Genomic DNA, 12,762 nt, shown 5'->3' with positions numbered 1-12,762 from the left:
GCACGTGGACGGACACTTTACGAGGCAAGTTACTGTGTTGGAAAGCGAAACGACCACTTCCTGAAACCAAACTGTTACAACCTCCAGCACCCCGTCGATGTCAGGGGTTGTAATAGATAAGAACAATCGAAATATGTGGTTTGAGAGACAGGTATGATCCATGTTGAAGTGTGCAGGGAAACACAGTGATGCGTGTCATTTACTTTATTACATCGAAGGTGCACAGCGGGCATCTCGCTGAACTCGGCGATGGCGGCGTGCATCATACGTGCGTGGATCAGCACCAACGCCAATACCGGAGTCTGCAGCGTCGGCGTCCGGTCTCCCAACCTTGCAGACGTAGCGATCCAGTTCCCCTCACGGCAGAGCGGCCACCGCGTGCATTAACTGTGCCCGTCAGCCCAGAACACGGCTGACTTGTGGACCCCATCTACATCTACATCCACACTCAGCAAGCCACCCGACGATATGTGGCGGAGAGTAATTTGAGTACCTCTATCGGTTCTCCCTTCTATTCCAGTCTCTTATTGTTCGTGGAAAGAAAGATTGTTGTTGTGCCTTTGAGTGGACTCTAATATCTCTGATTTTATCCTCATGGTCTCTTCGCGAGATATACGTAGGGGGGGGGGGGGGCACAATAAACTGCTTGACTCCTCGGTGAAGGTATGTTCTCGAAACTTCAACAAAAGCCCGTACCGAACTACGGAGCGTCTCTCATCTAGAGCGCCGAAGGGAAGCAGCCGACCGCTGTCGTTTATACTAACAAGGGAACCTCCCCATCGCACCCCCCTCAGATTTAGCTATAAGTTGGCACAGAGGATAGGCCTTGAAAAACTGAACACAGATCAATTGAGAAAACAGGAAGAAATAGTGTGTAACTATGAAAAAAATAAGCAAAATATACAAACTGAGTAGTCCATGCGCAGGATAGGCAACATCAAGGAAAGTCTGAACTCAGGATCGCCGTGGTCCCGTGGTTAGCGTAAGTAGCTGCCGAACGAAAGGTTCTAGGTTCAAGTCTTCCCTCGAGTGAAAAATTTATTTTTGCTAAGTTATGATCTGTCCGTTCGTTTATTGACGTCTCTGTTCACTGTAATAAGTTTAGTGTCTGTGTTTTGCGACCGCACCGCAAAACCGTGCGATTAGTACACGAAAGGACGTGCCTCTCCAATGGGAACCGAAAACATTTGATCGCAAGGTCATAGGTCAACCGATTCCTCCATAGGAAAACACGTCTGATATATTCTATACGACACTGGTGACGGCATGTGCGTCACATTACAGGAATATGTTGTCGACCCACCTAACTTTTACACTTAGCGAATGGGTAAGAAGATTCTTCTACCTTGCCCGATTTAGGTTTTCTTGTGGGTGTCATAATCACTCCCAAAAAACTGATGAAAACATAAGAGTTTGTCACATAAACTTAAAATAAAAGATTAAACTTTTCACTCGAGGGAAGACTTGAACCTAGGACCTCTCGTTCCGCAACTGCTCTCGCTAACCACGGGACCACAGCGCTCCTTAACTCGCATTGTCCTTGATGTTGCCTGTCTTCGCATGGACTACTCAGTTTGTATATTTTACTTATTTTTTTCGCAGTTCCACACAACTTCTTCCTGTTTTCTCGATTGATCTGTGTTCAGTTTTTCAAGGCCTATGCACTGTGCCAACTTATAACTAAATCTGAGGGGGGTGCGATGGGGTGGTTCCCTTGTAAGCCTTAGCAGCTCTGGCGTCCGCCCAGGGCAGCTCATCCAATGCCCGGCGACAACTCTGCACCCGGGAGGCCCCACCCCTGCAGACGGCCGCTTGCAGTCCGCCGAACGATGCCACCCAGAGACCAGAGGCTAGCAGCCCTCTTGCACCTCGCACCGGTGTAGCTCCAAGGTGAGACGCGCCCCTACACAATAATGACACGTCCGTGCAGCGGAGGTTGGCGGCAGTCTTAGAGGACCAGCTGGCCGCCGATTTCCAAAGGGTCGTCGTGATTGGCCTGCAACTTCTCTCCGGTTCTGGAGGCGACAAAATGGTGACACTACTGCCCGCTTTGGGCCTCCGGGCTCGCTTATTTAGACTTACGCCTCTGACGTAATTCATCTGGAGGGGATAATTGGAGAGCTCTTTGATAATTACAACGTCAGCTTACCTCAGTCCACTTCGGCCCCTAGACAAAGACCACTAGGCGCTGTTATAACTGCACTTCATAGCACGTCGGTGCCTTATGCTGCCTTGATTCCTTAACATGTATATACAGCCTCGCCGGCTATACATTCTAGCCTGCAAGCGGTGTCGTAAACATGCCTTTCAGAATCTCAGAATCGTTTGGAAAATATCAACATCGTCCGCGCCTGCCATCCAATGTGCCAATCGGTTCATTAACTACCGCTTTCCAGGCATAGTGGCGCGATATTTACAAGAATTCCCCAAATCTACGCCTGTACTTAATCGTGGCACAGCAGTTTTTTCAGTATTGCTAGCCTCTTTGGGATTCCTGCTAGGAGGTGAAAGCCGTATCCTACAGACACCTTACGTACTATGTTTTCATGCGGTTACCGATAAGCACTTACGTATTTAAAGGAACATATCAGTTGCGCAGCTTTTCACTGTGGTCCAGTGTGGGTTATAATTATCTATAGCACCGAAACTAAGTAGGTATACTAATGCGTTAAAGCGGAAGGGATTTACGCTGAAAATAAATTAGTTCCAATTTGGCCACCAAGGTTAAATCTGGCGCTGTACAGCATCTTGTCAAAGTTCCCAGTCCTCATATAGAACAAATTGTGTAAGCAACGGGAATAATAAAATCAACATTATACCTTTCGCACTTGCTTGACCCTTCCTGCCAACATGCCGTTCCTAATCCATTACATATCGAAATATTTCTATAATCCCTATAATCTTTTCTTGCATTCACAACGCGAGATTTTCACCTGGTGACCAAAATTGGAACTATTTTTTTCCAGCGTAAATCGGCTCCACATTAATGCATTAGGATATATACCCGTTTCACAGCCACACGATAATTACAACACACACGGGGACTCTGTGATTATCTACGTTTTCATTGTAACCACTCGGTATATTCAGTCTTCCCTCAGATACAGTACCTTCCTTTTGGCTGAGACCGCAAAGGCATGTCTTAAGCGCTCTTTAAGCTATGATGTTAGCCGTCCAGTAGTACTGCTTGGCACGGAGAATTGGTTAGTCAGGCTACGCATGACTGATGGGTCTGCCTACTTGTGTGTACATGATCCGGTTTCCTGCTGGGACGTGCTGAACTATTTAGTACAGACGCCTGTGATATTGAAATGGAGCTACAGAAGCTACATCTTCTAGGACTGTGGTGTGATTATTGCTTATTTTTCATATTTATTCCTGTAAAATACTTTGCAGTTGCTCTACATGGAGCAAGGTTAGTTTCTTGGTTTGATTTCACACCTTAGTTTGAACACATGCAAATCGTTATCCTCTTTTTATATTCCAGATGGTTTATCCCAATGCTTTGCCACTCATTAAACAATATTATGGGTGTTGATTTGAATTTTTAATTACTTTTCTTGCTACTGTAACGGTGTCATAACTTAAGGTCATACACGGTCCCTTGAAGGGCACTTTTATATAAGATATGGGACACAAAATTAGATTTATGCGTAATGTATAAATGCTTAGTATTTACATAATTTACGACTCTTACCGTATGATTTTGCGCTCCTCTGTGTTTTCATTAAATGGTAAGAACGTCATTCAGAGGATAGCCACATTCAGTTTCACTATACATTAAGAAGAAGGAGAGTAATCTGCCTTCATCGGAGAAATTGTTTTATTTGTAAATGCAGTTTTCACGCATATAGTGGTGTAAGTTGGACTGGAGCTTCAATGCGCGTGTTTATTGCAACGGAAACATCGATAGTTACCTATCATAAAAGATCGCTTCCAGCTTATTGCGTGTCCTAGGATACCGTGTACAAGACCAATTGCATTGCACGAACGGGCTATGGCTTCTAGTTATCGTGGTTAATTCCCCCTTTCATTATTCAGTCCACTATAAGAGAGTATCTCGTCATGACAGCATATAAAATAAAAAATCACATTATGTTGTTATTGACTTATCTGTCAGTGTTCATTAAAAAGGGTGAATGTTTCAGGGCATTAAAACAAGGATAACAGTATCTCATGAACTCACACACTAAAGTGAAAACGCAGTGACCAGATTTCAAATGTAATGCGTCAAAGCTATCTACCGTTTTTTACCGGTAGGTACGATGAATACGAACGTATTACATGCAAGAAGGGCTACAACATGACTCATCAGTCTTCTGACTGGTTTGATGAGGCCCATCACGAATATCTCTTGTGTGCGAACCTCTTCATCCCAGATTACCACTTGCCACCTATGTCCTAACTTATTTGGTGGATGTACTCCAATCTCCGTCTTCCTCTGCAGTTTTTGCCCTCTACAACTAGCTCCCTGATATCTTAACAGATTTCCTATCATCCTATCTCTTCTCCTTGTCAGTGTTTTCACATATTTCTTTCTTCTCCGATTCTGCGCAGAACCACATCAATGTTACCTTATCAGTCCACCCAAGTTTCGACATTCGTCTGTAGTACAACATCTCAAATGCTTCGATTCTCTTCTGTTCCGATTTTCCGATAGTCCAAGTTTCACTCCCATACAAAGTTGTCCTCCAGACATACATTCTGAGACATTTCTAGGCTTCTCTTGTCCAGAAATTCCCTTTTCGCCAGCGACAGTCTGCTTATCATGTCCTTCTCCCTCCGTCCGTCATTGGTTATTGTGCTGTCCTTAACTTCATCTACTTCGTAACCGTAAATTATGATGATATGTTTCTCGCTTTTCTCATTTCTACTACTTCTCATTACTTTGTTCTTTCTTGCATTTACTCTCAATTCATATTCTGTACTCGCTACACTGTTCATCCCGTTTAGCAGATAATGTAATCCATCTTCACCCTCACTCAGGGTATCAATGTCATCAGCGAATCGTATCACTGACATCCTTTCACATTAAATTGTAGTTCTGAACCCTTCTTTTACTTCCGTCATTGCTTCTTCGTTGTCAGACTGTATTGGCGAAAGACTACATACCAGTCTTACACCCTGTTTAATCCAAGCGCTTCCTTCTTGGTCGCCAACTCTTATTTTTACCTCTTGGTTCTTGTACATATTGCATATTACCCGTCTCTCCTTGTAGCTTATCCCCATTTTTCTCAGACTTTCGAAAATTCTGAACCATTTTATACTGTCTAAGACGTTTTCCGGGATGACAAATCCTATGAACTTGTCTTGGGTTTTCTTTAGTCTTGCTTCCTTTATCAACCGCAACTTCAGAATTGCCTTTCTCGTGCCTTTCTTTTCTACTCTTCTCTATATTATCCTTGTTGGTAACTTGGATGCACGAGCTGTTATGTTGATTGTGGTTTATTTCTCGCACTTGTCAGCTCTTTGCTGTCATTGGAAAGGTCTATATGATATTTTTCCGAAATTCAGATGGTCTGTCGTTAGACAAATAGATTCTACACACCAACGTGAATAATCGTTTTGATGCCGTTTCCCCCAATGCACTTAGAAATTCTGATAAAATCTATCCTCTGCCTTATTGATGTTAACTCCTCCAGAGCTCTCTTACATTCTGATACTAATACTGCATTCTCTATCTCTTCTAAATCGATTCCTGTTTCTTCTCCTATCACACCATTCAAATCTTTCCCATCACAGAAGCCTTGAATGTCCTCCTTCCACCTATCCGCTCTCTCCTCTGTTTTCGACAGTGGAATTCCCGTTGTAAACATAATGTTACCAACCTTCCTGCTACATTCACCGAAGGTTATTTTCACTTTCCATACGCTCAATCAGTCCTTCTGACAATCATTTCTCATTCGACTTCTCCACTTTTTCTCGCAACCATTTCGTCTTAGCTTCCCTGCCCTTCCTGCTTATTTCACTCCTCAGCGATTTGTATTTCTGTATTCCTGTACGTCTAAAAATCTCCCCTCCGACAGGAGGGGCCGCGCAATACATGACTTGGCGCCTCAAACCACGCAGTCTTTTAGCGTGACACTGAATTTCTCTGAACATTTTCGTACTTCCTTCTTTCATCGGTTAACTGAAATATTTCTTTAGTTACATATTGTTTCTTCGCAGTTACCTTCTTTGTACGTATATTTTTCCTTTCCAGCTTCCGTGAATGCCCTTTTTAGAGATATACATACCTCTTCAATTGTACTGCCTACTGAGCTCTTCCTTATTGCTTTATCTATAACTTTAGAGAGCTTCGATGGTATCTCGTCATTCCTTAGTACTGTCATATCCCACTTCTTCGCGTAATGATTCTTCAGAATTATCTCTTAAACTTCAGCCTGCTCCTGGGTACGCCTTACAATCCAGTGTCTGATTTCGGAACCTGTGTCTGACAATGGAGCAATCTGACTGAAAGATTCCTATATCACCGGCCATTTTCAAAGTGTACCTCCTCCTCTTGCGATTCTCGAACGGAGTATTGGTTATTACTAGCTAAAGTTAATTACAGAACCCAATTAGTCTTTTTTCTCTCTCATTCCTCGTCCTAGGAGGACCATATTCTCCCGAAACGCTTTCTTCTACTCCTTCCCCTACAACCAAATTCAAGTCCCCCACGAGATTTTTATCTTTCTTTAAGTACCGTATTACCCTTCCAATATCCTCATATACTTTCCCTCTCTCTTCATCTTCAGCTTGCGACGTCGACAAGTACCTCTGAAGTAACGTTTTCGATCTTGCTTTGCTGTCAATTTTGATAATAACAACCCTATCACTGAACTTTTCACAGTAACGCCCTATCCATAAATGGTTCAAATGGCTCTAAGAACTAGGGGACTTAACATCTGAGGTCATCAGTCACCTAGACTTAGAAATACGTAAACCTAACTAACGTAAGGACATCACACACATCCATGCCCGAGGCAGGATTCGAACCTGCGACCGTAGCAGCCACGTGGTTCCGGACTGAAGCGCCTAGAACCGCTCGACCACAGCGGCCCGCACAAACTCTCCGCCCTACCTTCCTTTTCATAACGAATCGTACTCCCGTTATACTATTTTCTGCCGCTGTTGATATTACTTTATACTCATATGATCAGAAATCCTTGTCTTCTTTCCATTTCATTTCACTCACCCGTGCTGTATCAAGATTGAGCCTTTGCATTAGCCTTTACGTATTTTCTAGTTTCCCTACTACGTTCAAGCTTCTGACATTGCAGGGCCCGATTCGTAGAACGTTATCCTTTCGTTGAAGTCTTTTTCTCATGGTCACCTCCCGCTTAGCAGTCCCCTCCCGGAGATCCGAATGGGGGGAGGGGGCAGGGCTATCTCGGAATCTTTTGGCAACGGAGAGATCATTATAGCACCTTTCAATTACAGTCCACATGTCCTTCAGGCACACGTTATCTATCTTTAATGCAGTGGTTTCCTTTGCTTCTGCATCCATGTGTGTGTGTGATATCTTATGGGATTTAACTGCTAAGGTCATCAGTCCCTAAGCTTACACACTAATTAACCTAAATTATCCTAAGAACAGACACACACACCCATGCCCGAGGGAGGATTCGAACATCCGCCGGGACCAGCCGCTCAGTCCATGACTGCAGTGCCTTAGACCGCTCGGCTAATCCCGCGCGGCTCTTCTGCATCCATGCAGAGAATTCATGGGTCGAACAGAGGAAGTGGGGGCAGCACAGTGGTCAGCACATTGCGCTCACATTCGGAAGGACGGTTGAGATACGCGTCCGGCCATCCAAATTTATGTCTCTCGTGATTTACCTAAACCACTCAAGGAAAATGCCAGGATGGTTCCTTTGCAAGGGCACGGCCGATTCCCTTCTCCATCCTTGACTCCATCCGATCTTGTGATGGGGGGACGTTAAACCCAATCTTCCTTCCTTCATTCCTGTGTCGAACAGAAGCATACAGCAGTCATTTTGGTGTCACTCTGTTTATGACTGAAGCAGGAAAAAGAATAACTGTGAATAGTATAAAGTAACCTCTGCCATGCGGCTTATGAATAATGCTTCAGATGCACACGCTATAAAGTCCTTTGCGGAACTCGGTATACTCTACAGAAGCATGAGTAAGGAAAAGAGCATCGGATGACTGTGCACTGTCGGGTGCGAGTAGACCACTTGTCAAGCATCCGGCGACTGCCTCCGGGCAGGGGATGAACTGCGAGGGTGCAAGGTCTGCCGCCCGTGAGTAACTCCCAAGTTCCCCTTTCCGCCACTACGAGGTATCATTTGGTGCGGGGCTGCCAAAGGAGGGAATGCGTAATCTCTGGTAAGTGCTATCAGTTGTCGCACAGTAGGGACAGGGGCGGCGGCAAGTGTGCGAGCGCGCCTGGGAAAGAGCACGCGCCGTGTCGCCGGTAATGGCGCAAGTCACGGCGCGCCAGCGGCCGACAATGGAGGATCGGCACGCACCCCCCGCAGCCAGCGGAGGGCGGCCGCCGCGCTGACAGGCCGCCGGCACTCCTCTACTGCTGCTCCCAACCGTTTCACCTCATACTTATAACCTCGCGCTGCAGCGACTGTTGCGGCTGCGGATCACGGGAGTCCGCAGAAATTTATCCATAATGGTGCAAAATTCTGAAACTGTCATTTGTAGTACAAAAGATTAGGTGAGTTTGAGAACGTGCCATGTCCCAAGAACAGGAAGAATAGGAAATTAATTGAACGGTAAATGACTGATAATTATCCCTTGCCACTTCTAAGGTAGAGTACTTTGATACTTAAACAGTATGCATATTTCATCAGTCTATGCAAACTCTTGTTTATTAATATGAAAAACGATGATACCACTTTCATTCAACCATCTGAAAATACATCTTCGTATAATGTTCTTAGTTATAGCAAGTGCACTTATAGGATATGTTTCACCTTGAGATCAAATATCATTCTGAGGTGCAACAGTAATTGCTAATTTATTATCAACTCCAGTGTAACTACTGAACTATGACATATAGTCAGAAAATGAGTAATAAATTCTCACACTTGCCGCGTCAAATTCAGGTAAAATTTCAAGCTTTCGATGCCACCCTTCATCATCGTCATCAGGAACGAAAACTGACTGTTGGGAATGCTTTCCTTCTTATTTAAAAATGGTTCAAATATGTAAAAGATGCCAATAACAGATGATTTTGGACGATATTAATGAATTTTTACATAAAAATAGGTGACAATAAGGGAGGATTTTGTAAAATACACATCGGTGGAAAATACTGATGGTTTTTAAAACTTATCTCAATATTTTGTACTACAGTTAAAATACTGTCACTGATGGATGTGAATGCTGCCATGGCGTAATTCTGACGCCATGTGACACTTGAAAAAATTGTCATGATAGAGGTGCAAAGAAGATTATGACTTTGGGACCCTGTAGAACCGTAGGTAGCAACAAGGAATCAGCAAGGTGCATGAAGGAGGAAGGAGGAAGGAGGGAAGTGAAGGACGGTGTGAAGTGGAGCTTTGTCATTGGAGTATATCTCGGGACAGGTTTCATCATTGATGAGTGGGAGTTGGTTAAAATTCCGGCGGTAGATGATGGATATAGCACGTAGGTGCACGGAAGGAGGAATGTGGATATAGTGGTGCAGCGTAGTACCGGCGTTGGTGGTTATTGGGTGGGAAACTGGGTGCTGGGACTCGGTTTTTCTATTACGAATCGGATCCGAAGCTGCTCTAGGAAGAGATGAAGATGTGGTGGAGAATGGATAAGTTGGTACAGGATGCGAGCTGAGGAAGGTACGCGTATGCAGAAGGTGAGGCGGAGTGCATGTCATTCCACGATTTCAGGGGGCTTATAGAATTTAGGCAAGGCAGAGATCCAGGCAACATTAGCGTAGCTTACGATGGGGCAGAGGTGAAGATAATGTTAGAAGGATGTAGATTCCAGGTGTCGCCTGTTAGTAGCTTTAATTGAATTCGTGCTTTGTCTTGAGTGGTAAGGAGATCTGAGTTCAACGTTGGTTTTCTGTCGAGAGTTAGTCCTAAGTGCTTTACTGTATTAGACAGGGAGAGATGTGTTGGTTGTAGACAGAGAGATGGATATGTAGACGACGGAAACGGAGAAAGGTGCGTTCAAACACGGTGGCTTGATTTTTATGCGAATTTGTTTGTATATTCCAAGTACTACACCACTCGACTAGGAGATTCACGTAACGCTGGAGGAAACATGGGAGAGTTGAAGGGTACGATGAGCGGCTAGATAGGTGGTGTTATCAGCATATCGCAGGAGGTAGCTTCGCGGTGGCAATTTGGAAATGCCTGCAGTGCACAGGACGTAAAGGAGGGATGAGAGGACAGCACACCTGCAGCAGGATGAAAGTCGCGGAGCAGGCGTGATGGACTGGGACATATGTAGGACGGTGTTGAAGGAAGGATGCGTAAGGCGGACGTCGTGACGTGGCAACGTTCCTTTCTTGTAACCACAGGACAGCGTCCGATTGGCTGGCTTAAGTCATGAAGGCGCATTCACAACTGGCTCCCTCTATGTCTATTGATTTTGTTTGCGCTCTCTATCTAGCGTTGCTTGCAAGGCCATCCATCCCATCACCTAGTGAACTGCGCCAAGTATTCCTCTGTTTTTCCCCTGTCAAGTGCACGCCTCCATACATTTCTAAGTGCATAGCCAATGTGTTTATTGATATTGTTTTCACAAAATCTAATTTCAACTGTTTCACAGAACACCAACAGTACGACGAATGAGCTAGTATTCTCGTTTGTTCCAACAAAATCTTGTGCTTATTTAACAGGCTGTGCTGTACCGACGCTGACTTATCTAAATGCCCGTATTTAAGGAGATGTTGATGCTCGACGCAACGATGTACAATGTAGAATGTCTCACGTAAATCTTGCCACACTATCAAGAAATGTGAAAAATTTCCGGCACTCTCAGCCAGAGTCTATTTTTAACCAATCACAACAATTCCTTTATTTCTCTACGTGTCCGGAAGACTGGTCTGATTCCTTGCCCGTTTAGGACTTTACGTGTCCTAATAGTTGTTGCACTGCAGAGTAGAAGAGGGAACCTTGGCAGTTCACAGCAGTCTGTTTTAGTCCCTAACAACGACGACGGAGGGTATCACTGAAAGCTTGGAATTTTATCCGAATTTTACGCTGTACGTTAACCGAAAACTTTTTACGCAAGAACTCCGTCGCGAAAATATTCGTAGCCGTAAATCTAGAAATTGAACACAAAAATTTATTGTTTCCAATAATGTTAAGCTTGAATCGAAATCAAAAATAGGCGATTTGTCTTGTAATGGATATGGAATCAGTCATTTTTTACGATTTATCCAGCCATGAACATGTTTTCGAGCCACTGCAGCCGGTCGGGGTGGCCGAGCGGTTATAGGCGCTACAGTCTAGAACTGCGCGACCGCTACGGTCGTAGGTTCGAATCCTAACTCGCGCATGGATGTGTGTGATGTCCTAAGGTTAGTTAGGTTTAAGTAGTTCTAAGTTCTAGGGGACTGATGACCACAGCAGTTAACTCCCATAGTGCTCAGAACCATATAAACCATTTTTGAGCCACTGCAGGTTCATCATCAGGTGGAGATGTTACAAGAACATTATGCTGTGGACCAAGTGTAGCTTGATGCAGTGCTGGAGCTGCTAGCGGAAATGACGGAAATTTAGTGATCGGTGCAAAAAGTTTACGAACCCGTAATTTTTTATGTTTTAGGTAGTTGCAGTACACTGCCTTGTGGTAGCCATATCAGATCTCTTCCTATAACGTACATTATTGACCTATGTACACAAACATACACAGTATTTAGCTGCACTTGGTTCTACACTCATTCAAATTCGTATCGACCTTGATCGTACAATAGTGCTGAAATCACGCCGCGTCTAAGAATCGGCATAATTTCCCATGAACTGTGTGAAAACCAAAAGAACCCAAGATATATGAGAATAAAGTCCGATTTAAACAAGCAAGCATATGACAGGTAGCTGGCTGGTGTACTCCCAACAACAATACACAATGGGAGCATAGAACCGTCGACTGTCACTATATTGCAAATTCCGCTGCACAAAGTACTGTGTGTGGCAGTTGCTGTAAAAGATTCGTGTAGTTTTGCGTACCTTATGATGTACAATGGAAATGGTTGAACGAAGGGAAGAGAGGAGACTCTGATTTTCATTACTTTTACTTGATTTTTGTAGCAGACAGAAACTTCAAACATCACATTTATTTCGAGCTAAATAATGACAAAAACGAAAAAAGCTGGAAAAACGCCTTTTTGCGAAGCTTGTACATGTGAAATGCAATGTGCTACGCAACTACGAAAATATGTGTTGGTAAGCGAGATCTTTTCGTAAGATAACGAAAATAAAAGAAGGATATTTCAGTTAGTCCAATAGTTTTCCATATATGACGTGATAAAATATATACTTTTGACATCTTAAAGGCAATACAGAGTGTTAGACCATAAGCCAATTTCACATTTATTTTTGTAGAAGATAAGGACTTTAAAGTGATCTTCTGTCGCCGCGGAAAGCTGCCGGCTGCCGGCAGAACAGTACGTGCCGTGACAACGGCGCGACTTTTACTCACAAATGGCAAATGTCAGGTAATTTAAATCAAACTTTGGAGACTGCTAAGGTTGCCGTATTTCCCGTCAGGTTCATCTGTAATAAACTTGCAGCTCCCCGGAGACTGAAAGAAATGTGTGAGAATTATGTAACGAATGAACACACTGCGGCAGTG

Source organism: Schistocerca nitens, chromosome 1 (assembly GCF_023898315.1).
Source record: "Schistocerca nitens isolate TAMUIC-IGC-003100 chromosome 1, iqSchNite1.1, whole genome shotgun sequence".
Classification (NCBI taxonomy): Eukaryota; Metazoa; Arthropoda; class Insecta; order Orthoptera; family Acrididae; genus Schistocerca; species Schistocerca nitens.
This window is presented reverse-complemented; position numbering follows the sequence as displayed.